The sequence below is a fragment of the Zonotrichia albicollis genome, chromosome 10 (genome assembly GCF_047830755.1).
Source record: "Zonotrichia albicollis isolate bZonAlb1 chromosome 10, bZonAlb1.hap1, whole genome shotgun sequence".
In the NCBI taxonomy this organism is placed as follows: Eukaryota; Metazoa; Chordata; class Aves; order Passeriformes; family Passerellidae; genus Zonotrichia; species Zonotrichia albicollis.
Genome location: NC_133828.1, coordinates 6478128 through 6505215, shown reverse-complemented (window position 1 = coordinate 6505215; position 27088 = coordinate 6478128). Strand labels below are relative to the sequence as shown.

Sequence of the window (27088 nt, the reverse complement as noted above, 5' to 3'; positions counted from 1 at the left end):
TTCCTTGGGCAAAGATGGTGATTCAGTTGTTGGCCCTTCATTTCAGGATGGACATTGAGGGGCTGGTGCATGTCCAAGGAAAGGGAAGGAGCTGGGAAAGGCTCTGCAGCACAGGTTTGATGGGGAGCAGTGGAGGGAGCTCAGCCTGCAGAAAAGGAGGCTCGGGGGGACCTTCTCAGTCTCTACAACTCCCACCTGGTGCAATGAGTGTGGGTTGGATTCTGCTCGTGGGTAGCAAGGGGTAAAACGAGAGAACATGGTTTTAAGCTGTGCCAGAGGACCTTTAGGTTGGATATTTGGAGGAATTTCTTCACAGGAAGGGTGGTTAGACATTGGAACAGGCTGCCCAGAGAGGCGGTGGTGTCACCATCTCCGGAGGCGCTTGAGGAAAGCCTGGATGTGGCACTCAGTGCCATGGTCTGGTTAACAAGGTGGTGGTCGATCACAGGTTGGACTCTATGACTCAGAGGGCTTTTCCAGCCCAGTGCCTTTAGCAATTCTGTGATTACCTGGAGCGGTTACAGAAGCATTCTTCTTCCTCAGTGCTGCACGGCGAGCAGCGTGAGGAGGTTGGTGACAACGCGCTGTTGGGAATTCGGTGCGGGGTAAACATACAACTAAAACTGAGCTTTGACTAGTTTTGTAGCCTGGGGCGTGTTTAACAACACCCGTGGAACCGCCGCTCCCTGCGCTCCGAGCCGGAGCAACTTCCCGGCTCCCCTCAGCCCTCACGCTGGGCCCTGTCCCGGCGCCGCCCGGCAGAGGGCGCCGCGCGCGCCGCTCCCGCGCGGGGCCGGGCGGGGGCCGGGCCGCGCCTCCTCCATCTTCGCTCCGCCCGCGGCCCCTCCGCGCCGCGGGGCCGAGCGGGGACTGCGCGCCCGTCCCGCCCCGCTCGCCCGCGGCGCCGGCTCCGCAGACCTCCCGCCGCAGCGCGCCGCGCCGGGCTCCATGCCGCGCTCCGGGATGCCAGGAGGTGCGGCCGCCCCGCTGCCGGGGGAGAGGGTGGGTCCGGGGGCTCGGCTCCGCGGGCGGGGATGCGGGTGCGTGGATGGACGGACGGACCCGCCGGGTCGCGCCGCGCCGCGCGGGAGAAGTTGCCGCGGTTTGGGAGCGCTCCGGCCGGGATTGCCGTCTCTGTGCCGGTGGCATCCCCCGTGCCGGTCCGGCTGCTCCGAGCGCCCCGGCTGTGCCGCCGCGGGAGCAGCGGGCAGGGCGCGGAGCCGGAACCCCGTGAGACCGGGGAAGTTGGGATGGGCACGGGCAGCGCCGGCCCCGGGCACCGGCGGGCTCGGTGCGGGCACCGCCGCAACTCCGCTGCGCCGAGCAGCGCGGAAAGTAGCGCGGCTGCTCGGCGCAGCGCGGTCGCGGCTGGCTCCGGGCTCTCTGTGGCGCAGGTTGGCTTCCAAACCCCGACTTTTTCACCTGCCCACACACCCCCGGTCGCAGCATCGCAATGTGTTTGGGTTGTCTTTTCCCTCCGTCGATTCTTCAATCAGTGTGTTTAAACAAGGCACGCTTATGCGCTCCTTCATTAGCCATTCATTACTTTGAATGTTCGTTCTTAATTTGTGCTCGTCCTTGTATTTATTTTGCGTATTATTATTTATTCAAGGTCAAACCGTATAGAGTTGGGACTTTATTTATGTGAAGATATGATGAGGAGTCTGTAATGCTGTTCCTTTCCTCCTCCTCCTCTCCCTCCCACTCCTGTGCCTGCCTGAGCGTTTCTGTAGAAGGCTTTTAAAAGAATAGATGAGGGTCATAAAAAAGTACTTGCTGACCACTGCCTCCAGTTTTTTTGTATAATTGAAATATATTGGTGAATTCCTCTAATGAAAACAGAAAGTCAACTTGAAGAATTGATTGCCTGAGGATGTAATTTTTGGAACAAGTTGTACAGGGAATGTCTGTTGTGTGTGCAGGTGAGTGGCGTAATCTACCTGTTAGAACTGGGTACCACTGAAAGTACCTGTGAGAGGATGTGATGGCAGAGAGCTGCTGTTTGTGCCTTGTATCACTCAGGTGCCTCGCATGGCTGCTCAACTTGCTCGGTGTAATCGTCAAACTTTAAGGAAACTGAAAGAAGTAGTGAGCTCTGAAAAGATTCCAGTGGAGTTTAGGTAATGGCATGCCAGAGGTGAGAGAGATGGCGTTAAAGTGAGGTGCTGGAGTCCGGGGATGCTTCTCCAGGAAGGCAGATAGGGCTGGGTCGGGATGTCTGAGGTGTGCGGGCTCCGCTGTTCTCGGCTGGTCCAGGGGGCTGAGAGCAGCTCAGAATGCACAACTTTGTGTCTTTGCGGGGGCAGGCTCGAGGTGTTAAGTGCTGAATTTCCCTGAGGATGCAAGCAGGGGGATGCTGTGCCTGCCTGTACCTTACATAGTGCCGAGCTGGTTTTAGAGCATTGTGCAAATTGCTGCTTTTACTGCTGCGAACATCAGCAAGGAGAGCGTGACCCTGCTGTGAGTTGTGACGGTTTTGCTGCTTGCTTTGGTGGGACTGCATAAAGTTTCCATTGTTAATTATTACAAAAATTATCGAGACATTGTTCTCAGCAGTCTTTTCTGCAGCACAAGGGAAGAACAGGAGATTGTACACTCTGCTTTTTTGTCTTGGTTCTCTGAGGGGAAGCTGCGTCTAGTCGTCTTCCTACATGAAAACAGAGGATTCTTCTTTTTAGATCACAGCATTGAAAAGCATTTTCTGAAGAATCAGAAGTAAACATCATTCATTAGTAAACTTCCTCTTCTGCTTTGCCTCGATGGTGTTTCAAAGATCCCATTTCACTCTGGTAATGGAAGACCAAAAGAGCTGTTAAGCTCCATCTGTATGCATTAGGGTAGGTGGTTGATTTGTACCCTGGGGCCATATTATCTGCTATTTCATTACTTCTGGATCAGTAATGATATTCAGGAAAACGGTGTTTGTAGTGACTGCTTTCTAGGGATGCCTGCTCACTAGAAAGCCTCGCCGATAAGATCGCGCCGCGTGTTTGCTGACGTGCTGCGCTGGCAGAGGCACCTGGGCTCTGCCTTCAGTGGCACACAACTTCTGGGCTTTCTGAGAGAAATGGGGATTCCCAGGGTCTCCTTGCTCCTTAATAGAATTTTTTTGGTTTTACCTAACCAGTATTTGGTGGCTTACACGCCCTCAGATGAGCTGAACTCATGTCGTGTTTAGGCGCTTTCTCTGTTAGTGTTTGGGCACATCAGCAGCTGCCCCAGTGGCTGGGAGCAGAGGAGAGCACATCAGGAGCCTGAGCTGGACAGGAGAAATGTCCCAGATACTGCAGGTAGCCTGTGCCAAGCTCAGTGCTGAATAATAGCACAACGGTAGCCATGGAAGAGTGGTTCTGGGCAGTGGAAAACCCAGGTGGTGATTGTACTTGGGAAGCTTTTTCCTGCCTGTTGGTAGGTGAGCAGGGGGGTTGTGGTGGAAGATGTGCTGTGATGTGAATGGTTTCATCCAGGTGTCCAAGGCAACTAAGCTTGTCTGGCTTTGTAGGCTGTAAGCAAAGAGTGGGATAAGAAAATACCAAAAAATAAATTACCCTGAGTTGACAGTGCTTCACTGACACCACAAGTACCTGTGTCTGCTTTGCTTCCCTGCCCTGCACTGCTGCTGGCATCCCTGTGCCTTAACTGAAGTGGGTTATGAAAGCTGAGCAACAGGGATGCTGTTTCAGATTAAAGAGGTGATGGAAATGCCCCCAGGCTGTTGTTCAGGGAGGTAAGTTTTTTATTCCCCATTAGAGGTTTATGCTGGGATTTAAAGGGTTGTGCTCAGGGCAGTGGATGGGGGAAAGCAGAGACCTGTCTGCTTGAGCCACCTGACACAGAGCAGGTTTGGGGAACTTCTCCAGGCGTTTTGTAGGTGAGGGAAACTGACCCGATGGACTGCCTCAAAGTGCGTTCAAAAACTGTGTCTGGCTTGTCAGTTCTCAGGAACTTTATTGAATTTCGGGGGGCTTGTTCCAGTATGGTGAGACAAAAGCATTGTTTTCACAAGACAGAGCTGCTCTGTGGTTTGTTAAGGTAATAGAAAATGAACATTTGTCTGGTTCTGGCAGCAGTTCACAGACTCTGGTGCGGCTGAGGATGGGGAGTCCTACTGGGGCTGCCGAGGGGTGAGAGCTTGTGTGTTTTTCCTCTAAACCAGAGAAGCTGAGAAGCTGTGGATGGGCTGTCATGCCTTGTTATAAGTGAGTTTTATGATACAATGACATCAGACTTCATGGCCAAGCTCTGTGCAGTTATGGTGTGTTTCTCTGTGTGTTCTAAGTCCTCCCACACTGTTGAGTTTTTGCCCACACATCATTGCTTCAGTTCTTTACCTGAACTTTGAGAATATTGATTTTTTTTTTGTTGTTATTTTAACTGAGATTGCATTCCAGCTTTTCTGTTATTTGCCCCAATATCATGCAATGGAAAGTAAGTGTGAAGGTGGGGTGTGAAATGGGGATGTGATTGCCAGGGGACACCAGGATGGAGCTGAGGGATGCTGGGCTCCTTCTGGAAGCTGGGCATCCCATCTCATCCAAAGCTGCCTCTGGGGTGGTGAAGTGGGTGCTGTGGGAGGAGAAACAGATAAAGCACCACAGGCAAAAGAAGTACACTGTTTATTTGAAGAAAAAAGGAAAACCCAGGAGTTTGTGCCAGAGGATGAGAGCCGTGTGGGTCATTTAAAGCCAGGAGCTCTGCAGGGAAGGCAGGTTTCTCTGCTTGCTCTGTGAGGCTGCAGAGACCCAGCCTCTGAGTCACTGCTGACCTGTCCTACCTCACTCCTGTGTCTAAGCACAAGTGCCCACTGTCTGCAGTCTGGTTTGGAACAAGAGAGCAGAAAAACACCGTGCTTTGGACTGGCAAGCTTATCAAGAACATGCTGGTAATGCTCTTTCTGCTTTGAATGTTTCCTTATTGAGTCATCTTCAGACATTCTTTTGTACTTCTGCTGCACTTAGTTAAAACACTTGAGTATTAAGGACATGCTGCATCATTTTTGTTGGGAATGCTTTTGGTTGTGCTTCTTTTCCATTGTGGTTTTTATTTGTTAAGCTTTTGTTCTGATTGAAACAAAATCTTCTGCAATTTTTTTTTATGGAAAAGCATCTTAGTTTTTCTTTTCAGTCCCATCTAACTAATTCTCATATTTGTGTCTGAAAATAAGGTAACTACTTTAAAAGGGGATTGTTTTTTTTCCTGCACCACCTGTACTGACAGAACAGGCAGCTCTTTTGAGAAAGTGCATGGAATGGGTAAGGAAAGAGGCTCAAAAAGTGAGCAAAAAGCTGTGTTGGTGATGCAAGGCCGGGATATGTGTGTGATGTGTGGTGTCCATGCATGTCCCAGGCAGGTGGGGAGGGAATCCCACACAAGATGAGCTGCTGTCTGAGCCCTGTGGTGGCTCCCTTGGTTGTGCAGACTCTGTTGATAGAGGCAGAATGTGCAAACCCATTTACAGAGCAATGAGGTGTCTCATTGTAACCTGAAAAGCTAGAATGAAGCAGGAGAGAGGGAAAAGGGTTTTACGGGTGAAATGAACATTTAAAGGTAGTTAAAAAACTACGAGAAAATGGAGAAATAGTCACTTTCCTGACTCAGTTGCTTAAACAGAAAATGTTTGTGCAGGAAAGGGATATTCTCTTAGGGAACAGTGGATATTTTTGAAAGGTTGAATGTAGGATAACTTAATGTGGCAAACTTTTGAGCCCAGCCTTGTTAGGAGCAAGGGGGATTCCTTATGTGTCTTGAGGCTGCCAGGAATGGACAGAAAGACACAATGTGCCATTTGGCTCTGTCAGACTGGCATAGCCTTCCAAAAGAAAGATAAATGGAACAATCTTTTCTCTTGTTAGATATAATTGTGGCTGTTTCTGATCCATCTCCCACAACAACCTGTAATTCACGTTGGCATTGTTTCAGCACATGGTGACAGCAGTGGGGAATTCTGTCTGCTGTGTGTTCAACAGGGATTTCTGGAGAGGATCAGTTGCCACAGCACATTGTGGGATATATAAGTGTGTGTGTATATATATATATGTATAAATGTATTTTTTTTGTCCATGTATGACAGGACAGTGATACTGAGTCTTTGGATAGATGTTTTTATCTTTTCTTAAGTATCTATTTTAACTGAATTGCTGGGTTTTCATCGAAAAATTGATGTCAGCAGATAGCAGAGAACAGAGCAGAGAGCCTGAGGGCACTGCAGTGTGGGGGAAATGACTCCTGGGCATTAACATATGCCTTTTGAAACACTTCTGAGAGCTGTAGGCTGCAAATATTTATGGTTCTGTAATTGATTTCAGGTATCTGTAGTAAATAGGATGTACACCTTTGGTAAAGGAGGAAGCAGCAGTCTCTGTGATTGCCATTTTCTCCAGCAATGGTGCAGTTTATGGAGCATCAAATTTTAGTGTGTGGTATTTATTCAGGAAAGAAAACTTAGGTGGTGGTGGGAGGCTTGACAGCCATGGCAAACTTTATTTTACAAAGCCATCCTAACAGAAACATGCAATAGGATTTCTTCTTGTGCTGCCTTTTTTTTTTTTTTTTAATCTGTGTGTGTTTTGTTTTCCTATTTAAAAATTATATGTGTTCTGCCTTGTGAAATGTTTTGAAATAGTCACAAAGATCACCTGTCCTGCGTAGGAATATATATTGAATTAAATGACTGTTAATAAAGCGGAGAATACATCAGCTGTAATGGATGGAGGAGCAGCCTGAGGATGTGGCACAATCAGGGTGAGCACAATCCCACTCCCATTGATGAATGGGATTAAAACTGGCATTTATGGGTGAGGGAGACTCTCCACAGGGATGGGGTCTGTTCTGTGCCTGCTTTTTGTCTCCAGGGGCTTGGAGCAGAGCTCTCTCCCAGAGCCTTTCTGAAGCTCAGCACACACGATTTGTATTCTCCCAGAGAGTAATTTGTCAGGAGATGAACAGCGATATGCTCAGTGTTTGCTGCAATAGGAAAGACAAGTCCAGCTAAAGACTTATTTCTTGGAGTAAAGTAATTTTTAAACTTTCCATCATAAAAAAAAGTCATAAATACCCCTGCCTGGCCTGGATTTTTTTCCATCTCAAGTACTTTGGTGGCAAATTCAGGTGTGCAGGAAATGAAGCAGCCCAGAGCTTCCAGCGTGGGAGGACACAAGGTTGGTCCCATGGCTCGTGACAGGTCACTGTCTCAGAAGTCAGATGATTTGGGAACTTTGGAAAATTTGTCTAGACTTTGCGATGTATTTTTAAGTAAAACTTTGATGCAAAATGGAAATTGAAACAAAATAAGCAAAAGGTTAATTTTCCCTAAAACAAAGCCATAATTTTTCTGTAATAAAACTTGGCTGGCTAAATGAAAGCTTTAGTGTTGATTTCTAGCAGAGGCAAAAGCAAAATAAGCATTCAGTTCTAATTCAGTTTTTTTCTTTTGAGAAGGGAGGTGTGGGGTGTGTTGCACTTCTTTTTACCCTTTTTCTAAATTTTTTTTCATTAACAGAGAAGCCAAATCATGTCCAGATCTCTGAGCACTGAGGGTTTCTGTCTTCCTGTTGCTTCTTTGGGGCAGAGCTGGGAATGATTCTTCTTCAGTGTCTGGTGTAAATTAGGTTTTATGCCCAGGTTGGATGGGCTCTGAGCAACCTGATCAAGTGGAAGGGCTCCCTGCCCATGCCAGGGGGTTGGAGTGGGATCATCTTAATATCCCTTCCAACCCAAACCATTCCATGTTTCTGGAATGGTTTGGGTTGGAAGGGATTCGATTGAAATTTCTACTGGTGCCAGGGAAAAGGGATGTGTGAGTGGCAATCAAGAGAAGATGGCAGCTTGGAGTGGAGCTGTGATGTGATGGGAAGGAGATTTGGGCAGTGCCAGTGGGAACAAGAGAGGCAGGCAAGTGAGCTGGTGTTCAGGAATGGATTTGGGCTGTAAATGTGTTCGGAAAGGAAGGGGCTTGAAGCCTCTGATTGGCAGGGAGGGAAGAAAAGACATGAAAAGGAGACTTGATGCAACTTCGATTTTAGTTATCTGCAGCAAAAAAAGGATGTTTTGTGCCACTTTGACTGTGGAGGAAATTGGAGCCAGAAAGGAGAGGTTTAATGAGCAACAGGATGGAGACAGACATGATGGAGGCTTGTCAGGGTTTGTTTTTTCCCTTAAAATCTGTAAAATCCTATTCCCATCCTTCAAAAAGCCTCTATATATGTAGGAACATCAATGGTAATATATCATGTCAAATTCGTTTGTTATATCTGCTTCTATCATGTCTAATTTTGGCAGGAATTATAACACTAATTACATTTACTGTCAAGCTGATTGCCCCTTCCCTGTGCAGCTCTAGCTGAGCCTGTCTTGCTCTCTGTTTAAATAGGTATAACTTTTTTTTCCCTGGCTATTTGGAAGAGTCTTGGCTGTGGAATACCCTTTCTCTGGGTCTAGAGAAATATCAGCTTGTCAGTCTTCCAGATGAGCTGTAACGACTTTCTTATCAGGGAAGGTTTGAAGCAGAAAGGTATTGATGGACTAGAGTTATCAGATTTTTTTTTTTTATTTAATTTGAGAGAGGGATTGGGATAGACACAATATACATATCTATATATTTCTTTTGGAATTTGTGTTTGAGGTGTTTGCCACCCTGTAAAAAAACACCATATGTTAATTACTCTTTGAAAACAAAATGCAAGATGCTTTATAGGGCAGTTTTGAACATGAGATGTTCTTGACTTTTCAGGGCATCAAATCAGCCTCTGTGTTTGCTTAAAATACAGATTAGATGAAGACAGTGAGTAGTAGATACATTATTTTGATTCTGGGATGCTCTTTATGAGTATTTCTGAAAGAAGCAACAGGGCAGCTGAGTAAGAAGCTGTGGGGAAAAAATGTGAGGCAGGAATGTTGAGTGGGGAGTGATGTTAGCAGGAATAAAGAAAATGGAACTTGGCACTGTGGCTTCACTGAAAATAATCATAGCAATAGGCATCCTTCTGCAGAGGATGATGAGGGAGGATGCAGCATGGGATGCAGAACTTCTGTGGAAGCATTTTCAAAGTGTTTTGCCAAAATACTCCGGAAGGCAGAACCGGAACTGCAGTAGTTTGGAAGGGCAGAGTTTGGGAAGCATCTGATCTTGCAGAGGAGCACATTTGGAAGTGAAAATTTTGGAAATTACTTTTCCAAAATGAGCTCCAATATGAGGTTAGGATTAATGCCTGTCTGTCTTTAGGAAGATACAAATAGTTACTATTTTCTGCTAAAGTTGAAAAGAAAAATCCGAATAACACTACTGGGACTGAGAGTTAAAGGTCAGAAACTCTGAATAGCAGCATTAATTGCTCCCTTTAAAGGATATAAAGGATCAGAGTCTTTCAGGGCTTGCCTAAGGAGGAGAGCAGTATTAATGTCAGTAAAGGATGATGCAGCAAGACTCAAAAAGGGGAGGGAGGGAGGTTTTTTGTTTGTTACTCCAAAATAAGATGAACCTAAGATTTACTTGGCTGTAACTTCTGAAGTATTGCAATGTTGCTTCAGTTGTGTGTTGTGTTTAATACTTTTTATTCCATTGAGCAGCATCAAAGTGAAAGAAATATTACCAGCAGGATTAGATGTTGCAGTGCACACAGGATTGCCTTGGCCCATCCAGTGCAGTGAACTTATTTCTTTATTTTTTAAAGGTTTGAACTCTTTGTTGAGATTGTTATCACAGCCTTTCAGCAAATGTTGCCACACTTGATTTCCCACCTTTGTAATCTTCAGGTTTGACCCAGTCTTTGCAAGTTGTGCTCCATTCTCTTAGGTGGTGTTTTAGTGTTACTGACTAATTAAGAAATATGGGGTGCCTCAGAAAAAATGAATTATCTTATGCATACTCCTACTGTTGCTGACCTCTTATCAATAGTTCAGGCTATGTGGGAAAAATGTAAATATTGAAGGAATCAGTGATATATGATAGAACTTGTTGTTGAAATGGATTATGCATTTTTGACATGGTGATAATTTTTAAGGAGTCTGGGTTTCCACAACTGCCTGTAAGATTCTGTATAATGATAATGAGGCTGTTTCTGCTTTCCTTCTCTCACTCATATATTCAGAAGATTACTTGCTTTTTCATGCAAGGAAGGGTTTGGAAATCAGAACTTCTCAGTGCTGAAGAAACAAATAAAAACTTTGTTTTATCTACGGTTAGATTTGCAAAGGAGTCCTTGTTGTAAAAGCACTTGATGCTAAAAATGTTTTTGGGTTTTTCTTATTCATTTTCTTTGCATCCCTTGCTACATCCTTTAGGAAAAACCCCGTTTTCTCTAGGGAATGAAGAGAGTTGAGGGAAAATTATCTTAATTTTCAAACAAGAATGCTTTTAAAGTATTTACATTTGTTTAACTTCATAGCCACGGGTGGCAGATTTCTTTTTCTTCTTGATTTCATATATGCTTCTTGATGATCTGTTGAAAAAGATTCAGATTTGGCTTTTTCAGTTAAAATAAGAAAAAGTATTTGCCTGCTGACTATTTTTTGTTTAACTTCGAGGAGCTTGCCTTCACTGGGATAGATTTTAGATTTTGTAAGCAAATCCTGTTGGACTATGCAATGATGTGTTTGGATTAAGTTTCCTTCCTATTGCACATTCTACAGGAAAATGTATTTTGTGTTAGTCTGGTAGATGGTTGTGTAGGATAGATTTTGATTGCTTCTGAAACAGCAGAAGTCTCCTAGGCAATTCTGTTAAATCCCAGGTAGTTCAAGGGAGGGGAGGGAAAGGAGTTCACCTCCTCCCTTTTTCCTGAGGCTGGGCTCAGGTGAAATGTGTGTGAAGATAAGAAACTTCTGATGCTCAGGATCTGGCATGGAATGTGGCAAGTAAAACATAAGGTTACTTACAAAAGATGGTTAAAAAGTTGCATCCAATAGTTCCAGCTCTTTGAATATACTTTTAGAGTACCTTAAATATATGTTTAGTATGTTAGTACTTTGAATATACTTTTAGAGGTGTTGATTTTTGCATTTTTCTCTCTAGTTTTCTGAGTTCTCTAAGGATGGTGTGAGCTTGGCTGTTGGATCAAATAACAATGAAGAAGGGAAACAAGCTTAAACTCAACTTTAAATACTTGAAGTATTTAATTATAGTAGGTGTATTAAAAAAAGTTCAGGTGATATTTGGCAGAGCCAAGAGTTACATACTTAGGATGGACAGCGCAGACATCAGGCAGGTGTTCAAGATCTGGTGTTCTCCCTGTAGACTGGATTTTTGTGCTAACAATGTTTGCAGTTATGCATTGTTGAAAATACTTGCATTTTGTGTGGATTCAAATCCCTGAAAACAAATGGTTGCAGGTTGAAATATTGGCAGCCTGGCAGGGTATTTAAGCTTGCACTGTAGATTACTGTTATATTTGTTTACTATCTGGGGATGCTGCTTGCAGAGCTAAAAACCCTCTGAGCTGATCATTATCAAGCTTGTAAAAGGAGTAGCAAAGAGGAGTGTCAAATTCCATCTGACATATGAATAAAGGATTTTGGAAGTGAACTTATCTAAAACCTCAAAAAATAATACAGTAACTAATGCCTGACCTTTTAATTAAAAGTTCACTAGTTTTTTTTCAGGACTTAGTTCTGTCAAGATACTTTTGCAGTGTAATGCTCTTGGTGGCAGAGCTTTTTGTATTCTCCTCGACGGATGAATGATTAATGATCTCACCACTGCCTTCTGGATCACCTTGTAAGAGGTCTCCTTCATCAATCTGGCAAGGGGATTGTATGGCAGTTTGCACCCTAATTACAGTCCCCAGCTGGGGATGTGCTGCTTAACAGATTACTTGCAGCAGAACTGGAGTCAGTGCAGATATGGATGGCCACGGACTTGTTTGATGCCGGGCTTCTAAAATTAGATTTCCTTCTGGAAAAAACCACCCACTTCATATAAGCAGTGCAGCAGATAAAAGTGTTTAGCTGGAATTAACTCTGTAACTTAAAGGTTTAATAATAACAGCGCTTCTGTGTTTCCCTGTTTTCATTGTTTCCTTTCCCTTCTCTTGCGGTCTGATAGACCAGGGCAGTATTGCAAGCCAGAAATTTTATTACTACTGGAAACATTAAGGTATTCCACAGGGCAAAACAAAAGTGATTCAAAAGGTGCTTTTACAGATAATAAGTTTTAGCATTGAGCAGTTTACCCAGAAGGCAACAGATTATTTCTAGTGGTCTGTCGTTATTGTTGGCCTTTTTTTCTGGCTCATTTGTGGTGTAATGCTGCTGCTCAATTAAGATGTATTTCGGTGAGAACCATGAATGACAATGTCCACCAAGCATATTGCTAAGCATATACATCCCTGCCTGCTGCTCAGGCTGACAACTCTGAGTGTGTTGCTGAGAAACAGCTCATTTAAGGACTAAGGCAAGGAGGAAAACTTGCACAGGATCCCGCCAAACACTAAGCCAAAGTGCCCATTTGGTGTTTGAAAATGGCAAGATTTTAGGCTTGGGAAGGATGTAATTGCCAAGTGATTTTCCAGGTATGTATCAGTGTTTTAGGAGTCAATATTGCTAAAACAGATAACATTGTGAAAATTGTGACAATGGGAAAAAAAATCTAAAAAGGTTTTTTTTTTTTTAATGATGGGAATTTATTTTCATGGTCTCAGGGTCTGGGCACTGGCAACTTCCCACTGGGTGATATGTATTGGAAGGATAAAGGCAGTGGAGAGGGGTACCAGTAGACTGAGAATGGAGGTGGAATATTAACTATTTGTGCTTATATCCTGAAGAATATGAAGATTGAAGAGATTGATATTTGTGTTTAGGACAGTAGAAACTTTCAGTAGTGCAGTGGCTGCTGTGAGGATATGGGAGTGAATGTTTGACATCATCTAACTTGAAAGAGGAAAAGAAGTCTTCACTGTTCAGTGAAAAATTAGATGACTGTAGCTGACCTGTGTTTTAATGCTGTGGAATGGCAGCAAGTCTGGAATAATCTCCGTGTTTGGGAGCTTGACTCTTGGAGTATGGGAAGGAGCTGATAAATGTGTGTCAGGAAGGAGTTTGTCATGGTGTTATCCTAGATTTGGAAGGAAATCTCTGAAGTTTTTACTCCTAGAGATGGTCAGAGATTGGTTATGCTGTATTTACTCTTTCTAGGTTTCCCTCCCCCTGAGAAGTGGAGGAGTTGACTGTAGAGTTGCTGTATTGTCTGGAAATCACATACTTTTCACTTTATGGTGAAAACTCTTGCAAGAGATGGTTTGGAAGGCTCTGGTTTCTGTGACCCAGGTTTGCCCTAGGTTGAGACCCAGGGCTTTCCCTGCTCTGCTTCCCTCTTGCTCCTTTGACTCCCAGCACAAGTGAACAGTCCTTCAGTGCTCCCTCCTCTCAGCTCAAAACTCAGGGCTGGCTCTTCAGCTTCCTTTATTGTCTTGTTAAAAAGCAGATGCAGTTTCCTCCCTATCAGTCTTTGAGATGGGGGAGCAGCATGCTTTGGTGTTCTTGTGAGCTACATCTCTCTTCTGTTTGCAGAAGCAATTGGAAGGAAATGATCCAGGTCGTCGTTATTACTCATATTTTGTTTTTTCCAGTTCTGCAGCTTCAGCTCCTTATTTGAGCTGCGTTGGCACGTCATGAAGCTCCACATTTCGGTCTGTAGTCGTGCATATTAATAGCCCAGAGCTGCACAGCCTCTCCCTGATCTTGGTTTTCCATGGTGGCTCTCTCAGGTTTTCTTCCAGGACAAATACATTGTAGGTACTCGAGAGGAAAACATTTTCTCCTAAATTATTTTAGCAAATGGAAACCCTTTTTTACTCTGGCTGAAGACTTTGTCTTGGCTGTAAGCCTGAGAGATTTAAGCATTTGCAGTTCCTTTTATTGTTCAAACCTGTGCAGCATATTTTAAGTGAGCGAGCAGTCTGTCAAGTTACTAGAAATCATTACTTTGCCTGAGAGTTATCGAATGGATGTGAAAACAGGTGTTTGTCAGATTTTTACCTTCTGGACTGAATATTTTTGATGTTTGGGAACTTTTATCTGCAGTCAGCCATTGTGCTTTGGAGAGGAGAAGGCTTAATTCAGATTATGTGAGCAATCAGGGAGCAGAGATGCGGGTCTGTGATTCATAATTGAAATTTAGCCTTTAGATTAACTTCATTAGTATGCTGTTGAACAAGGACAGGGTGTTAATAAATGAAAAAATCCTTCTGGGTTTAAGCACCAAGAGTCGCAATAGGGCTTTGCAGTTCATGAAGAAGTTTTATTTTTGCTGTGACAGCATTATTTTTGATTTGCCCATGCTCTTTTTGTCTTTATTCCTCATAATTTTACAGAGATAAAGAGAGAAAAGTTTTATCTGATGTGATATTAAACCCAAAATTCTTCTAGTAAAGCCACGTTCATAAGCCCCTCTGAGATCAAGAGAAGGAACATTAAAAAATAGACTTCAGTTTCCTTTCTAACTGATGATTTAGAGTAATGAGTGAAACCTGACTTATGTTCTTCAAAGACATGAAACTTTCTGACGAACTAGAAACTACAGAATCTCCATTCATTATCTTATAAATGTTTATAAAATGTTTATTCTACTGAGATGACAAATACTGATTTCTGATTACTTTGTAAATTTTTGATTTTGAATTTAATTAAAGGACTTTTTCAACCTAAATGGTTCTGTGCATATCTCACAGTAGTCCATGGGCCATCAGCATAGAAGGAAGTATTCAGACTTCTCTAAATAGAATTTTCTTGCATGAAATGAAGGCTGATGTAGTTGAGTTTTAAATGACTATACTGTAATGGAGGAGGTTATAATTGGTTTTATTTGTATGAGGTTTTCTGCATTTTTATGTAATGTTTTTTATGCTTTTCGTGGTTTTATGAAAGATTTTGATAGATTCTCATTCATCAGTTGTAGAGCAATACTAAGAAAGTAGGTTCACAAAAAAAAAAAAAAGAAGAAAAAAAAGCCAGTTACCAGAATGGAAAAGAAGATATTAGGGATTTTTGGTTCCTTCCCATCTTCACAGTTGCTCTTGATCTGCCTAAAACCTGTAGCAGAATATTTTGAGTTGTCTGTACATTCTCTCTTTGGCGGAGAGTCGTGCACTTGATGTAATCCTCCGTGCTTTGAGGTGCTGAGGCATCTGCTTCTGCAGGCAAGGATTATGGATGTGGCTTTTCTTCCTGCATTCAGCCTTGAGGGAAACACAGATTGCTGAACAACAGAGCAGATTGGTGTCTGCTGCTTGAAAGGCTGGGAGCTGAGTTTGAACTCCTGCATGGAGCCTGTGGGGGCTGCAGGGGTTTGGGAAGCTTTGGGAATTGCTGCAGCTGAGGGTCTGGGATAAGGGCAGCTTGGAAAAGAGAAGTGAAGAGAAGAGCAGAAAGTCTGTATTATAATGAATAATATGTGGACTCCTTCAGTATTTCCTTCAGTACTAGGAAAAGCACAGATTCTGATCTGACATACAGCAATGGGCTATGTTGCATTTTTCCACAGGGCTTGGATGGGGGAACACATGTTTAAAAAGTTCTAGAAAGTTGTGACTGAGAAAACATAGCTGGTGTGGGGCAGCTTAAGATATATGGAGTCTAATATCTTCCATTGTTTATCCCTGTGGAAGATGAGTCCTAGCCAGCAGACATAGCTCACATCCCAAAATTTCTTAATTCTCACAAAAAGCTGTTGGGAAACCTTGACTTGAGATACACTGCTGGACTGCAGTGAGGGAAAATGGCACTATCTGTGGTTTCTATCTTACTACAACCACTCTGCAGGAGAAGTGAAATGATCCAGGCCCAAAAATATAAATGAGAAATAATTTTGAATGTGCTTCCTATTTTTTTTAAATATTTGCTATGTCTTTGCGCAGTGCCCAGAGTATAACATTGTGTTCACTTTTAAGTAGAGAAGCCTGATCTGTAAGAGTTTCCATTTTTCTAAGAGAAAATGATGCAGAGGGAAAGAAGAAAGAGAAAAGGGAGTAAATTGGAGAGCTATGGACTTTAGATAACATTTAGCTGTAGTCCAATAGTACAAAGTTTGAATGATGAGCTACCTGCTTGAAGACCAAAAGATAAACTCGATCTCCCCATAATCATTAACATTACACATGATAGATCTGTGAGAGCAAGCAGTGAAGATACTTAAATAAGGGCTGATGATGGCTTTGATTCACTTAGTGAAGTGGGGTTTCCAATAGGAAAATAGTGTGAGAGAAATACATGACATGTCTAAAGAGATTGGGAAAAAAAAATTTGCTTTTCAGGGCACCACTGTTGATGTTTCATTTTGACAAGATGCTGTAAATAAAGTCCCTGGAGATGCTCAAGAGTCAAATGTGCTTTTCAGTATTTTGTTTTTTATAATTGAGAGCATTTCTGGTTACCAATATTTTTTTATTCATCTTGATCCTTCAGTTGGGTGGAATCCCCTAACCTTGGCAGCACCAGCAGGGGAATGTGTTTAGCCTTTGCACACTCTTGGAAAACTTGGGTCTGAGCAAGGGCACCCACTGCCAGGTCTTGGCTGTCCTCACTCAATAGATTTGCCTTGCTGAAAGAGAAATATGTGAATTAGAGATCATGCTTAGTTCAAATGGCAAAATGCAAACAGTCATTTATGTACAAGATCTGAAATAGTAAAATCCTGGGTGGAGAAATGAGAGAAAATCTTCACTTCCTCGTTCATTCGCAAAGGTTAAAATGGGAAGGTTTGTCAGTGTGATGTGTTGGAGCCTCTCTTGATGTGATGGGGGTCAAGTGTTCCTCTTGCATTCTTGATGCTTCCCATAGTGTTAACTGGGGAATATTCATGAGTATGCTGGTGTTTATAGCCAGTCTGATGAAAGATGCAGACAAATTTAACCTTTTGACTATAATCAAGTTTATTTTTCTTACTCAGGGTTTAGCATGACCAGTGAACTAAAATAGATTGTACTTTTTATTTATGCAGGGGAGAGGGCTTGAGGAAATGGTCTTAAGCTGAGATGGGGGAGATTCAAATTAGGGATAAGAACAAAGCTTTTCCAGTGTTAGGGTGCTCAGGCATTGGAAGAGGCTGCTCAGGGGGGTGGTGGAGTGACCATCCATGGAGGTGGATGATGAGGTTTGGTGGTTTAGGGGCACAGTGGCAGTGTTGGGCTGATGTTGGACTGAATGATCTTAAAGGGCTTTTCCAATCTTGGCAGTTCTGTGATCCTTTGCAGATCCAATGTGTATAATTTTCTATATTTAAGTGATTATTTAATTATTCCTTGCCTCAAAGAAGGATGAAACCCAGCCCTTCTGCTATGTCTCTTTGGTGATTTGACTGTCTCTGTATAAGGGGTCTCCTCTACTGAATCTTGTACCTTGCTGTGCAGAAACTGTGATTCCAAACACAAATACTTAAAATACTCATTGCTAATTACTGGTCCTTGATTGAGACCATGTCACAGTGACAAGTACCTGATGTAGAGTTACTGACCCAGTCCATAAAACCTCTAAGAAGCCATAACACATGGATTTCCTTATTCTAATGGAAAATTATGGTAATAAAGTTTAGTTTCTGTAAGACAAATGTGTATGAAATATAACCAAAGTGGAGACCTTTCAGTGAACTGACAGCTTTTCTGCTCTCTCCTCATTCTCTGTGCCATTTTTTCCACTCATCACTTCTTTTCATGGACACATCCAAAAGATGAAATGCAAAATGGGAAAATGTTGAAACCCACTGAAGTCAGTATGAGGATTCTTGTTGACCTAAATGGGAATGCAAAAGCTAGAAGTCCTGTCCTTAGCTTTAAATAAATTTCCCCCTGTATGGAAGCACAGTCTGGAAATAGACTGTCAACATGCCTTGGAAGAATTTAAACAAAAATTAAAAAGGAAGAGTAGAGCCTGCTTCCAGCTTTTAGTATAATTACTTTGATATTCCAGATTTTCATATCATCATTTTCTTAAGCACTTCACAGAATCACAGCCTGAGTTTTCCAAACATCTGCTCGTTTGTGGAAGGTATCCTGGTAGGCTGTTTCTGTTGAAACAGAGCTTAATCTCTGGCTTCACTGATCCTCTCTTTTAGTCAGAGCTGTCACTTACTTCAGGTCAGTTCAGGCACACTATAAATCAGGACCTTCTCACTAGTCAATCAGTGATTGATTTAGTTTTGCAGCGCTCCAAGGCAGTCGTTTCTGGTTTAAAACTGAGTTAATGTGGCCCAGCATTAATGTGGGGTTGTGCACATGGCTGGGAGCTTCTGGGTTCTGGAGCCAGGACTGCTTTGTTGCTGATTCACAGGGTGGGCACAGGCAAATAATTTTATGATTTAATGTAGAAATACTTGCTGTGCTTCAGTCTTTGGCTTTTTCCTCTCTCTGTGTTAACTTGAGTTCTTTAAGGCCCTGGAGTTGGAGTGTTCAGTGTTATGTGGCCTCCCTAGTACCTGGAAGTACGTGGAGATGGAAAACCATTTGCCCTGGTTTGTGCCTCAGATGGCGACATTTGTGCTAATGGAGCTTTAAAAAACAAAAATCTATGTTTGCAAAGGCCTTTAACACTGTTGCAGAATAACTGAAGGTAAGACTAGATGGGATTTTTATTTTCTTTTGAAGGTGTGGGAAGCCTTCATCCCATTCCTTGCCTTGTCTACACCACCATCCAAATATTGGAAACCCTCAAATCCTTTGCAGTCCTGAATAGTGGATAGCAAGTGCATCATGATGGAACAGAACTCTGTATGATAATATTTAAAGTACTTGGGAGGGACCACATTCTCTGATGTGCAGTTTTGATTCCTGTACTTCATACTGGATAAAGACTTTCTCTCAAATCTTGGTATTCCTGTGGAGGGAAGAGCTGTGTGTGATACTTGTGCCTCTCTGGATTTCAAAGTTATCTCATGTGTATGTTCTGTAACCTTTCCATAATCTCAGAAAATGGGAAAGCACTGCTGGTGTGAAGATGCTAAACATTTCAGTTTATTAGTAAAAATAGAAAAATCTCTTGAAAAACATCCACCTTTTAAAATGCAATGAAGTTCAAACTTCTGTAATTGTTTCAAAATTTAATATGCTTTATAAGTAATAACAAATGAAACCTGTTTTCCTGAGGCAGATGAAACTACAAGGATAACCTATAGCAAATCAAAAGAAAGTAGGAAAAGACTTTCATCCTGCTATTTCCCCTCTTGCAGTCTGTGGGTCTTCCGCTGTGGTGTTCTCCTACTTTGAAATTGCCCCAGTTAGGTTGGTCTGAAGTTATTGTTGCTATGAGAGAAATGTTTTTTACATTACAAAGGTGTTTCATTTGACTAGCCTTACAAGGTGGGTATTTTTTCAGTAGTAGTACCATTTCCAAAAATACAGCCATCATCTCAGTGAGGGCAAGTAGGGAAGTCTAAGAAATACATTTTCTGACAATACGTGGTATTTTTTTTGTTTTTCAGGATGACTCTAAAATTCTGTTCTCTTGAAATAACAATGAGGAAAAACTTCTGGTTTTCTGGTTAGGAAAAAAAAAAGTGAACTATTCTGTCTGATCTGTGGAATATAGTTGGAACAATTCCAGAGCAGCGAGGGATGCTGTGGGCAGCGAACAGGATCCTGCAAGGCAGGCTGCCCTCGGTGTTCAACAGAGCATCTCTAACTTATTTAGCTCTTTTATGTCTCAATATTGGGTGTTTGCTGGGGAGTGATGGCTGCTGTTGTGTGCTGGGATTGCTGCTGGTGTCACAGGCAGCTGGATTGATGAATCAGGGCTCCCTGGAGGGGCTGTGCTCCCTGCGCCAGGCTGACACGGCACACGCAGCCTCCTCCTCCTCCTCCTGCAAGAGCACGAGCAGAGACTGTGGCAAAGCTGCACATTAGTCCAGAAAGGTTCTTTCTGTGCATCTTTAGCTTCTTTAACTATATGCCTGTATTTATTCCAGAGTTTCCAAGTAATTATTCCGTTAAAACATTAATATTTGAAGAAACTAAAACAAATGAGGTGCGATAACGTGAAATACAATGGAATTTGCATAATCTGTTTAGTAGATAGGAATTGTTACTGTGTTTAGTTTAATTTGTCATCATTTGCCCTGCTTTACTGTTGTTTTGGATGCAAAAAATTTCATGTCTAAGTACTTACTCTTCCACAGAGGCTTAATGGGACCCATAAAGGAGTTGGTTGCCTGGCTCAGGAATTTGTCTGCTCATGTTTCCACCTCACCTTCTCTTTCCTGGTTCCTTCTTGCTGCTTTAGACTTTGACCACGACAGTACTTGAGTGGCAGCAGCTGTAGAGATGAGAATGAACTGAAGCCAACCCTTGTAAAGCAGGGAGTTAATAATATATTTATAAGGATACTATATATAGGTGCTTTGGTATCAATATATACTATTAAATAATGTATAAGGTATTTACAGGAAAGAAACTTCAATTCTGCAGAAGCAATTGTAGATACAATTACATGGCAATAAGCATCACATGCTCTGTTGTAGGTATAGGTAGTGTTAGACTGTTTAAAAACAAGTGGAAAATTGCTCTAAAAGTCCAGAATGGGCTAAATGCCGTTGCAGATCTTGAAGCAGGTTATAAAATTGTTCAGAGAAATCTTTGGAGGTAGTAAACAGAATTTAAAAGCCCCACGTGATTTTGAAGTTGAGAATTGGAGCATCTTCTGTGAGAGATTTGTCAGTGTGGGAGAGCAGTGTTTTAGTGAGCTGCTCCTAGAATAGATCCTGTGGGGAGCTCAGGATTATTGCAAACCTCTCCACCAAGTGCTGGGAATATTTGTTTGGCCTCACCTTCTTTAATAGAAGAAGTAAATGGTTGTGTGATAGGACTTTGGAGATTAAATAATGGTTTTTGATTATATGGAAGAAAACGGGAGCTACTCAGCAGTGTGGAAGATTGGTCTTCAACTCCAGTAAGGCATGTGGCAGAAATCCCTCTGTAAATGTTAACACTTAATAAAATCAAAGCTTCTCTTTCTGTAATTTCACCATGTTTACAGTAGAAAGGGGAAGAAGAGGTTAATAATTTATAGTATGAACAATATGTTGGCTTATAAGGCAATTTCTGTTCAAAGGCATTAAAGCGTGAGTATGTTTTCTGCTTTCATACATGTAATCAAAACCAGATTAAAACAAAAGGACAAACAAGCAAGCAGACCCCCCAGTTCCCCCTAACAAATCCCAAACCAAAAAAATCCCCTGAAAATCAACAACCCAAAGGTCTGATAGATGTCTTCTTGGATCTGGGAAGTCTTGTCCCATGTCCCATCACCTCATATTTAAGCTGGTGGTTTTTAGACATTTTTTCAAGATTGTTCTTGTTTGGAGTAATACAGTAAGTAGTAGGTTGAAAAGTTAAATATGGATAGCAGAGGCAAGAGGAGCAGTTGAGTTTAAGAGAGGTGGGGCTCACTTCCAGCAGAGATGTCCTGGGTGGCACTGTGCTGGAGGCAGTGCTGGACACGTGCAGGAGATGCTCTGAAGGGCACATCCCTCTCCTGGGCCTTAGGAGAGAAACTCCTGCCCTGGTTCTTCTGCCTAAAGTGCTACTGCCAAACCTGCTTGTTTTTGGCTTCCCAAGGGTCTGTTCTGAGGAGAAGCCGCCTCAAAGAGCTGCTGGCAAGCAGTGCTACCTTCCAAGTGTTTCTTAATGAATACCCTCATTTTTCTGCCCCAGCTCCATCCTGGTAACCTCTGTCAGGGATCCTTCCCCCCAAACAGCCTGACATTGAGTGAGGATAATATACTGCTCAGTGATGGTGATGATAATGGATGCACTAATGTTATTTGACATGTATTTCATGTTAAAATTAATGTTGTCTTTGATGTTGTGAAGGTTGAATTCAGAGAAGATAATTGATTCTTGAGCTGAAAAGATGTCTTCAGAGTTGTTACTGTTCCTGGTAGTTCAGGTTGCAGGTGTGTCCTGGCTGTCATTCTGCTTGCAGACCATCCTGGCAGCCTGGTGGGTCAAGTACCACAAGTGGACATGTCCAACACAGAGAAACAGCCAAAACTCAGTGGTTTGGGAGTTTTTTTGCCTTTATACTAAAACCCCCAGGGTTTCTTAGAGTTACAAAGTGCCTGTATCATCTTTTTTTCATTTAGAGCTATGTAAATTAAAATGTGTGTGGGAAAGATAGATAACTGATTTGCAACTAGTACTAGATAATTTACTAATTACTTGTGTTTTCCAGTGTGTAGGATTATCATTTTAGAATTAAAAAAGCTGCCTCCAGAAGCGCTTTTGAATTTGATTTTATAGAAGATAGTGAAGGTTTAGGTATTCATCCCTGGAAATTCTTTTCAAGGCGATGAAGCAGCCCTGAAATGAAGCAGTCCTTCATCCTCTGATTCTGGGCGGAAATACCTTGGATTGCTGGCTGCTTGTGTTAGTTACATAATCAACAGTTTTTAGCCCAATAGCCAAGAATTCTGGCACTAACAGATCCAATCTGTATTGTTAAAGATTTTTGTGGTGGAAGATATCATTCTTAATGTGGAATTGCCTCCTGCTCTTGCAGCACTGGGCATGTCATCAAAATAAGAAAGAATCTCCAAATAATACTAGCCATGACATATTAAAAAGTTTATATGATGTTTTAGTTATTTAATAAGTATTTAAAGTCTTTAAAATGATACCTTTCACTATGAATGTGCTATGACAGATTTAGTTATTTAATAAGTATTAGAAGCATTTTCAATGATACCTTTCACTATAAACATGCTATGAGAGAGTAAATGACATTTAACATTTTGTTTCAAAGTTCCTCTATATTTTCCTGAATAACCAAATGTATTTTCCATGTTACTTGATTGAGACCCGCAAAAGTATTATTTTAATCCATTTTTGGATAAAGTAGTAAGACTGTAACATGCAGCAGTCTGACAAGATGTTAATTCATTGTAATATTGTTATCAGCAGACTTCTAATAACTTTAAATACGCCTTTGTCATATTAAATGCTCATGTGGAGGTAGAATGGGAAAGGTTGTTTTCAAATTCAAGGAAAGTGCAAAAGAGTGCTATTTGTCCCTAATTAAATATTGAGGACTTTTGTATTAAATATTTAATTTGCCAGCTGTACTGCAGTGGAGTGGTGGAGAAATGATAAAACCCTGCATTTGCACTTAAAGACTGTTTTTGGGCAGTCAAGTGACCTGTTGCTAAATGAATTGGAAGGCAGGAAGGGACTTAAATAAAAATACTTTTGGTGTGTTTCCCACCACTGCTGATCCAGGAAAAGGGCCCTTGATAATCATCATGTGGCTACACCAGGCCACATTTTATATATATAAGTGCACTGAGGACCTGCTTCTGACTTCTGTTTTCTGAAGGAGTCCTGGAAGATTGGAAAGTCTCTAAGGCAGAGGAAAGCAGGAAATGCTCCTTCTGTGGGATAAGTCTGTATGAAAATTGGTATTCAACCCATGCAAATGGAAATGGTTCAGGTTGATGGAATCTTTGTCAGTTTTACAGACAACTTTGATGCAGACAGTTACCAGAAGAAGTGAGGGTGTTCTTTCATGATGGGTAAAGCAGTCCTTGTCTGTTGAGGAGAAAGTGTAAAATTAAAAGAATTGTATCAGCCAAAACACTCAGGTCTGTTTTGAACACTCCACAGATCCAGTTCAGAGCAGGTGACTGCACTATAAAAGATGCCAAGGCAGAGCTTTAGACATGGAAAGGGACTACCCCTGTGAAATTGTGGGTCCATAAGGAAAATCAAAATGTACACGTGGTGTGAGGCTGTGCCACATTATCTGTTTGTCCAAAGCCCTGGCGTTTGGGGTTGTATTTGCAAGATTAAGTTCTTTGTGCCAGTAATCATAAAAGGTTTTGGGTTGGAAGGAACCTTAAAGACCTCCTGGGTCCAACCCCCCTGTCTGGACAGGGACAAAAACTTTATTATGAACCCTAGCAGTTGTTCCTAAGATGCCTTGAGGAGTGTGTGTGTTGGGAACTCTGTGTGTGTGTCAATCCAGGTGTCATGAGAGGTGATGTGATGGTTCTGCCCTATTTGCTTATCCTCCCTCTTCCATCCTGTCTCCTACCCCTCCATAAATTACTGATAAGGTGAAGGGAAGATCAGCTACACATCTCAAGATGAATGATGTGACAACAGCTGACCTGGCACACATTTGTCAAAAATTATTTTAGCCTGGAAACTGAGCCTTTAAACTATAATGAGAGATGTCTTGGAATGAATGGCATCTCAGTCTGAGAAATTTTGTATCTGAAATCTCTCTGCTGCTGTACCCAAAGGAGTTTCACTCTAACTTTGAGTATATGGATTTTTGTGGCATTTAGTTATGTTCTCTATGGTATGTTAGATTTAGGTCACAGCAGATGTGTGCTGGTGTCTCTGGGCTCAGGTTAATTGTATTATGAGGCTTTAGGAGTAGAAAACATGTTCATCTTGAGCAAAGAAAGATGAGATTTTTGGCTTTCTTTGTAGCACATGTTCATGCATTCTTCATGCATGTTCCAGGATCATTTGGGTGTTTGACCCAATGGATGGTGACCCCATGATCTGCTGTGTGTTTCTGCCTCACTCTGCTGCCCTGATGCTGTGCTTTACTCTGGGCTTGGTTTGTTACTGGCTGCTTGAGCTGCTGGTGGTGTTTGAGGAGACATGCAGAGATGCTTTATGGTTTACCTGCAGGTTAAACTTCCCCCAGATCTCTCTGGCTGTGGGACTCAGCTCAGTGATACAGGCAGTTCTTCCTTTCTTATGTTCCTTGAATACATTAGCCATTGTTTTTTCCAAAAGTGGTGCTGTTGTTAATTACTATTGTAATAAATGTTGTTGTTGAATTAATGGAACTTCAAAAGAATTCCAGATTTCATTGGGATGTCACAAAGCTACATCTTTTAACAAGTGTGAATTATTGTAAAAAGTAGCAGGACTTAGTAAAAATGAACATAATGCTGTGCAAGTGTGCTAGCATGCTATAAATTCTGCCAGTACGTCACATCCTGACATTTAGTAGTTTCATTACTCTGTTTGTTGGCCATTTCTGAGCAAAGAGTATTAATGAGAGCTACATAAAATGTTTTTTGTTAAAGACCGGTGACTGTGAGGCCACTTCATGTACAAGATTTGCACACTCTTTTTAGTCTTTTTTTTTAAACTAGTATTTTTCACATACTCCCTCTGAATATTATCAGTGTATGTGTGTGATAATTGTTTTTATATTTTAAATTATCTAAGTTTTGTCACATGTAGTGAACAAGGCTGTCTGGGGTTCATAGCACAGACCCAGAAATGTTCAGTGAAGACTGTTGTGTGCCACAGAGAAGAAGAATTGTTTAACACAGCAAATTGTAACTTGTGCTCGTTCCTTGTGTGAGAAACTGAAGTCCACTGAGTGGGAAAGCCTACTCAAGATTTATGTTTATTTTCATAATACTATGTTAAGAGATCTTTCACTTTGTGAAGATTGTTTGTATTGCAAAGTGAATTCCAGTTCTTCTCTGACTTAGCAACTGATGAATCCTTCCTCTCAGTTTCTGAATTGCATATGTGCACCCACAGGGACAGATTCCATCTTTTGAATGTCTAAATCTTTCCCCAACATCCCTATGCAAAATACTTTTTTATCTGAAAACTCTAATTGCAACTGAGACTCCTTAATGAAATATTCTGGTCTTGATTGAAGTTCTTCAATAATTTTTTCATGTTCCCAGTGGAATTTCTGGTAATTCACCACAGAGACTGTAGTGGTAGGATGGGGGTGGAGATTTAGATTTACTTGGGATGAGGGATGCCTGCATTCAGATCAACTCTTCTTGGCTTCGTTCAGATCTAGGACTTGGATTAGTATTTGGGGATTCAGTTGAGTATTTTGAATAGGGAGCTGTGGTGAGGTGCATCTCTCTCATGTTTTTGATGTAAAATATATGTGAGAAGGATAACCTTCATAATCCGCCAGAATATTAAAAAGTTGCAGGATGAAATAAACCACTCCAGTTCAGTTTTAATGACAGTCATGGATGAAACCTGCAGCTACTGAGTGCATAAGGCAAGACTTATAACTGGGAAAGCTGCTTTAATTTGGCCTGAAATGTGGTCCATCAGGAAGCCTTATAAGCAACTTTAACTGTATTATGCAATGGAAGGAAGCTATTACTTATCTAATTGCCTGGATTTTCATTAATAATGTAAAATTCCCTGCTTTTTTATTCCTCCAGGTGATTAACTGAAGATTTTTCTCAGCAATCTCCCCTCTGTTTTGAGAGAGGAGCAATGAACAGTCCAATAGATCTTTATCTCTGCTTTAGAGAAAAGGAACTGATGTGATTAACCTTTAGCAAAGATACCACGACTGTTAACATCTCCTGTGGCAGCTGTGCTGAGCCGGTGCTGAACTGATGGGAGGAAGGTTAATGACTGATCCTCAGGCTCCAAAAGACTTTGGAGCTCTTCCCAGTGCCTGAAGGGGCTCCAAGAGAGCTGGAGAGGGACTTGGACAAGGGCATGCAGGGGTAGGACAAGGGGAAATGGCTTCACACTGACAGAGGGCAGGGTTAGATGGGAAACTGGGAAGAAATTCTTTCCTGTGAGGGTGGTGAAGCTCTGGCACAGGGTTCCTAGAGAAGCTGTGGATGTCATGGAAGTGTTCAAGGCCAGGCTGGATGGGGCTTGGAGCAACTTGGGATCATTGAAGGTATCCCAGCTGATGGCAGGGGATTTTGAACAAGGTTTTCTAAGGTCCCTTTGAACCCAAAGCATTTTGTGATTCTAAGTTGATTTCTCATGATTTAAATACAGTTGGAGACTGTTGGGTTTTCACTGCTTTTAACTTTTGGTCTAAAACAACAGCAAAGCTTTGGTGACAGAACCTGCACTGAAGTTATTAAATGCTCACTCAGAGTTACAGATGTGTGATTTTAGTGAGATACTGGGATAAATTTATAAACTATAACAGCGAAGCTTGAGTATTTAATGTGTTTACTGGAAGCTGGAGGTGGTGTGGGATGGTGGAGATGGTTGCATTATCTTAACTATGTTGGCTTATACTTAAATTTCACCTGAAAAGGTGTCCCTGGATTGTGCACTGCTGTGGTGGGTTTTGTAGGAGAGCAGCAGTTTGTTGGCTGGGTTGCTAATGGCCATGGTGGGATCTTCCTTCACGT

The 27088-nt window shown here is 42.1% G+C and overlaps 1 protein-coding gene across 5 annotated transcripts in view; it reads left to right on the top strand.

Annotated features, from left to right (window-relative positions):
• The first annotated feature begins 815 nt into the window (after window positions 1–815).
• Window positions 816–27088, top strand: part of THSD7B (thrombospondin type 1 domain containing 7B) — a 299016-nt gene continuing 272743 nt past the window's right edge. For 2 of the 5 annotated variants that reach the window (XM_074547893.1, XM_074547894.1), the window contains exon 1: window positions 822–1002. The gene's annotated coding sequence lies outside the window, so the exon portion shown is untranslated. Of the gene's footprint in view, window positions 1003–4656; window positions 4883–27088 lie in introns of those variants that run through there. The other 3 variants (XM_074547892.1, XM_074547895.1, XM_074547896.1) reach the window with 3 other exon arrangements.